Below are 6,000 nucleotides of genomic sequence, written 5' to 3'. Positions count from 1 at the left end.
TCCCCAACATCGGGAATAATCTTCCTGCATCTAGCCTGTCCAACCCCTTAAGAATTTTGTAAGTTTCTATAAGATCCCCTCTCAATCTCCTAAATTCTAGAGAGCATAAACCAAGTCTATCCAGTCTTTCTTCATAAGACAGTCCTGACATCCCAGGAATCAGTCTGGTGAACCTTCTCTGCACTCCCTCTATGGCAATAATGTCCTTCCTCAGATTTGGAGACCAAAACTGTACGCAATACTCCAGGTGTGGTCTCACCAAGACCCTGTAGAAGGAAAATTATTGCCATCAAGTCTACAGGCCATTCAATCACGGCTGACTATCGTTCCCAGACTGATTCCTCCCCATAGTCCCCTGACTGTACTAATCAAGAAACCTGTCATCCTCGCCTTGGTTATCCATTGCTCTCTAGAATTTAGGTAGTTTGATAGTCTGATGGCTGATAGAACTTTAGGAAAACACTTCCGAGGTTGTACAGGCTAGATTGAGGATAAATTGGGATACAATGATGGGTGAAGTCCAATACCCGGGGTCCACAGCTCAGAGGATCTGACATGGACATCCTTTAAAACCGGTGAGTGAGGCAAGGCAGCGCCTTTACCACCTCAGAGAGTGGTGAGTCTCTGGGGATCCTCCAGTGCTTCACAGAGCGGTTGTGGAAAGCCATCTTGTCCGGGACATTACCATCTGGTTTGGGAATTGCTCTGCCAAGGACAAGAAGGCTCTGCAGAGAGTAGTGCGTTCGGCCGAACAAACGCACTATGGGAACTACTGCAGTTATACAACAGGATGAACTCCAGAGCCAACAAGATCATATTCCAAGCATGGGCGGTGCAGGCTCGAAGGGCAGAAACGCCTCCTTGCCATGCAGAACTAATTTCTATTCCCAGTTTCTACTGTTTCTATCCTATCTCACCAGGGACTAACTTTACTGAACCATCTTACTGTTGTGTTGTGTCTTTTTAAAATTGCTGTTTTTTTTTGGGTTTTTCTCCAACAAATATGTAATTACTGATTCTGTTCCATTCTGTTTTATAGTTTTTTTTGCACAATCCGCGAGCATTTGCCACTTTTCATTTCACTGCATGTATATGTGACGAATAAACTTGACTTGACTTGACATCCCTGGCCGTTCTAGTGTTGGGGGCATCTTCAGATAGTCAAGTCAAGAGAGTTCATTGTCTATACTCTAACTTCAGATAGCCCTCTCTCCATCCCCCTCCCCTTCCTAGTTCTCCCACTAGTCTTACTGTCTCCAACTACATCCTATCTTTGCCCCTCCCCCTCCCCTGACATCAGTCTGAAGAAGGGTCTCGACCCGAAATGTCGCCCATTCCTTCTCTCTAGAGATGCTGCCTGTCCTGCTGAGTTGCTCCAGCATTTTGTGTCTCCCTATACCTTCTTCCCGATGACAGGAGTGAGAAGAGAGTGTGGCCAGGGTGGTGTGGGTGTCTGACGATGCCGGCTGCCCATGTTGAGGCAGTGACTCCTGTAGATCCCTTCGTTGGTGGGGTGGTCAGTACCCCTGATGGGACCGGGCAGTATCCAGCACTTCCTTACTTTGGGTCAAATTGATTTAAGACCCGTTTGGTTTAAGCTGCCATAAGCACCAAATACTTAAGGAGCGGCTCTGACATTTCCAGACCCAGAGAGTAAACATGAACTCAGTGTTCAATATTCAAATCACAAAGGGTTTGTGTAAGCATGCTACGTGAAGCTTGAAATCCTTGCAGCCGATGTGGAATTATCAATGAGGTGGCCACTGCTGCTCCGATAATTCACTTGCGTTCGTTTTAAACTGGAAAACTCTGAACGTCAGCAGTTATTTGTGAATTGTGAATGAAAGGATTGCCACGAGAGAGCATGTTAAACCCATTAGTGGGAGTGATCTTCAATAGATAGACACAAAGAGCTGGAGTAACTCAGCGGGACAGGCAGCATGTCTGGAGTGTGACGTTTCAGGGTCTGAAGAAGGGTCCCGACCCGAAACATCAACCATTCCTTCTCTCCAGAGATGTTGCCTGTCCCATTGAGTCACGCCAGCATTTTGTGTCTATCTTTGATTTAAACCAGCATCTGCAGTTCTTTCCTACACAATCAGCAGTTCCTTCCTACACATTCAATCATAGCCCAATTGATTCATGTACAGTCCTTGTATCTTCTGCTGACCCATGAATAGAATAGACTCAGCTGTTAATTATACATTCTTCCATGAGGAGTATTGCAACCAATGCTGTTTTGCTCTTCCTTACCAGTTTGGCGAAATTGCTTTTGCAATGGGTGGCGCAGCGGTAGAGTTGCTGCCTTAGAGGCAATAGACAAGAGTAGGACATTCGGCCCTTTGAGCCAGCACCGCCATTCAATGTGATCATGGCTGATCGTCCCCAATCAGTACCCCCGTTCCTGCCTTCTCCCCATATCCCCTGACTCCGCTATCTTTAAGAGCCCTATCTAGCTCTCTCTTGAAAGTATCCAGAGAAGCGGCCTCCACCGCCCTCTGACGCAGAGAATTCCACAGACTCACCACTCTCTGTGAGAAAAGGGAGTTCGATAATGTCACTCCCTGAGATAATGGCATCAATAATCACCTTTGCTCCACATAATGCTATTTCCCTGACTTGCTGCGATTCCTTCTGCTGTGTGATCTTTAGGTCGGTCAGTACCTGCTTGCATAAGATGGCAGGAAAATGATGGAATTAGTCTTTCCCAATCCTAACAAATAATTAGATCCTTTGGGTCGAGACCCGAAACGTCGCCCGTTCCTTCTCTCCAGAGATGCTGCCCGTCCCACTGAGCTACTCCGGCATTTTGTGTCTATCTTCGGTTTAAACCAGCTTTTGCAGTTCCTTCCTGCGGCTCCCATCTACCGCATAGGAACAAAACATCTTTCCACCGCACCTCAGTACACGTGACAATAATGAGACATTAAATTAAACTATATTAAACCTTCTTCTTCTTGCGTGTGGCTTGCCCAGCCTACAGTTGCAGGACAACTTGTTCTATTTGATCTTCCGTTTGTGCACGTCGAGTTGATTGCATTTGTCGAAACAGGGCGGACCGCGTGAAGGTTGCAATCTCCCACGGCACCCCATATTAAACCGACCAGTTTAGGTTGGGCAACTGTGACTGGCTGGCTCCTTCCAGAGACCCCTGTGCCCAGTTCTCTTGGCCGCAGTTCACAGTAACTAACCATCCCCACAGGCAAAATGTTTTAACTCTTTGTACTTTCAAACGGAGAATTTCATGTCCTATCTCAAACTAAGTGAATAGCCACAATTATTTCCTGCCAATTATGACTTTGGACTTAGAGATACAGCACGGTGGTAGAGTTGCTGCTTTACAGCGCCAGAGACCCGGGTTCGATCCTGACTACGGGTGCTGTCTGTACGGAGTTTGTACGTTCTCCCCGTTACCCGCGTGGGTTTTCTCCGGGTGCTCCGGTTTCTTCCCACACTCCAAAGACGTTTATGACTGTTGGCAAATTAATTTCCATCCTGGGACAAATAAAGTTCTATCGTATGGTATCGCCTACAGAAGTGGAAGGCAGAGCCGTGATCTTTTCACCCCACCGCAGAGGATCATTGGCTGCCCTCTCCCCTCCCTGATGGACATCTACACCTCCCGCTGCCTTAGCAGGGCAAAGAAGATCACCAAAGACAGCTCCCATCCTGCGTTTGGACTGTTCGACCTGCTGCCCTCTGGAAGGCGCTATAGGTGCATCAAATCCAGGACAAACAGACTCAGGAATAGCTGCTTTCCGAGAATTATATCTACTATAAATTCAAATTCACACATGCACTGACTACACCGCCCAACACGGACTTCCATCTGTATATATGTATATATGTATGTAGCGCCGCAGAATTTGTGCACCTATTCACCCCCCCCCATCTCCCTTCTGTTTTTTGTTTTTTCTGTTTCTTGTTTTTTGTGCTAAATTGTATGTATGCACTGAGTACGAGCAGCTTTCAGTTTCACTGTACATGTATAGTGACAATAAATAAATGGCATAAATAAATGGCATATCTCTTCCTTCATGTCGAAGGTGGACACAGAATGCTGGAGTAACTCAGCGGGTCAGGCAGCATCTCTGGAGAGAAGGAATGGGTGATGTTTCAGGATCTGAAGTAGGGCCTCGACCCGAAATGTCAGCCACTCCTTCTCTCCAGATATGCAGCCTGACCCGCTGAGTTACTCCAGCATTTTGTGCCTGTCTATCTTCGGTTTACACTAACATCTGCTGTTCCTTCCTACCTCCCTTTTGTCGAGCCAGGCACAAAGTAATTTGTTGGTCGAAATGGATCACCCTCACAGGTCATATAGACTCATAGAGATGCTCACAAATTCACAGGTTATAGGAATAGAATTAGGCCATTCGGCCCATCGAGTCCACTCCGCCATTCAATCATGGCTGATCTCTGCCTCTTATTTACCTGCCTTCTCCCCATAACCCTTGACACCCGTTCTAATCAAGAATTTGTCTATCTCTGCCTTAAAAATATCCACTGACTTGGCCTCCACAGCCCTCTGTGGCAATGAGTTCCACAGATTAACTACCCTCTGACTAAAGAAGTTCCTCCTCACCTCCCTTCTAAGAGAGCGCCCTTTAATTCTGAGGCTGTGACCTCTGGTCCTAGACTCTCCAACCAGTGGAAACATCCTCTCCACATCCACCTTATCTACACCGTTTCAATGAGGTCCCTGCAAGTTTCAATGAGGTCCCTCCCCTCAACCTTCTAATCTCCAGCGAGTACAGGCCCAGTGCCGTCAAACGCTCATCATATGCTAACCCACTCATTCCTGGAAACATTCGTGTAAACCTCCCCTGGACCCTCTCCAGGGACAGCACATCCTTCCTCAGATATGGGGCCCAGATTTGCTCACAGTACTCCTAATGCGGTCTGACCAGCGCCTTCTAGAGCCTCAGCGTTACATCTCTGTTTTTGTATTCCAGTCCTATTGATATAGTCAAGTCAAGTCAAGTCAAGTTTATTTGTCACATACACATACGAGATGTGCAGTGAAATGAAAGTGGCAATGCTCGCGGAACAACAAAACAACCAAACAAATTATAAACACAATCATAACACATATTATTTTACATAATAAATAATAGAAGGAAAAACGTTCTGTACAGTTAGTCCCTGGTGAGAAAGGCGTTTACAGTCCGAATTGCCTCTGGGAAGAAACTCCTTCTCAACCTCTCCGTTCTCACTGCATGGCAACGGAGGCGTTTGCCTGACCGTAGCGGCTGGAACAGTCTGTTGCAGGGGTGGAAGAGGTCTCTCATGATTTTGTTTGCTCTGGAGTTGCACCTCCTGTTGTATAGTTCCTGCAGGGGGGTGAGTGAAGTTCCCATAGTGCGTTCGGCCGAACGCACTACTCGCTGCAGAGCCTTCTTGTCCTTGGCAGAGCAATTCCCGAACCAGATGGTAATGTTCCCGGACAAGATGCTTTCCACCGCCGCTGCGTAGAAGCACTGGAGGATCCTCGGAGACACTCTGAATTTCCTCAATTGCCTGAGGTGGTAAAGGCGCTGCCTTGCCTTACTCACCAGTGCTGAGGCGTGTGATGACCATGTCATATCCTCAGAGATGTGGACTCCCAGATATTTAAAACAGTTCACCCTATCCACAGGATCCCCATTTATACTCAATGGAGTGTACGTCCTCGGATGATGTGCCCTCCTAAAGTCCATGATCAGCGCCTTCGTTTTTTTGATGTTCAAGAGGAGGCTGTTCTCCTGGCACCAGAGTGCTAGATCAGCCACCTACTCCCGGTAGGCCCTCTCATCATTGTCTGAGATCAGGCCCACCACCACAGTATCATCAGCAAACTTAATTATTGAATTGGAGCTGAACCTAGCCACACAGTCATGTGTGTACAGGGAGTACAATAGGGGGCTGAGGACGCAACCCTGGGGCCATCCTGTGCTCAGGGTGAGGGACTTCGATGTATTCCCTCCCATCTTGACTACCTGGGGCCTGGCGGTGAGAAAG

The sequence above is a fragment of the Leucoraja erinacea genome, chromosome 26 (genome assembly GCF_028641065.1).
Source record: "Leucoraja erinacea ecotype New England chromosome 26, Leri_hhj_1, whole genome shotgun sequence".
NCBI classification, from domain to species: Eukaryota; Metazoa; Chordata; class Chondrichthyes; order Rajiformes; family Rajidae; genus Leucoraja; species Leucoraja erinaceus.
The sequence above is the reverse complement of the archived record's forward strand: the minus strand, read 5'-3'. Positions refer to the sequence as shown.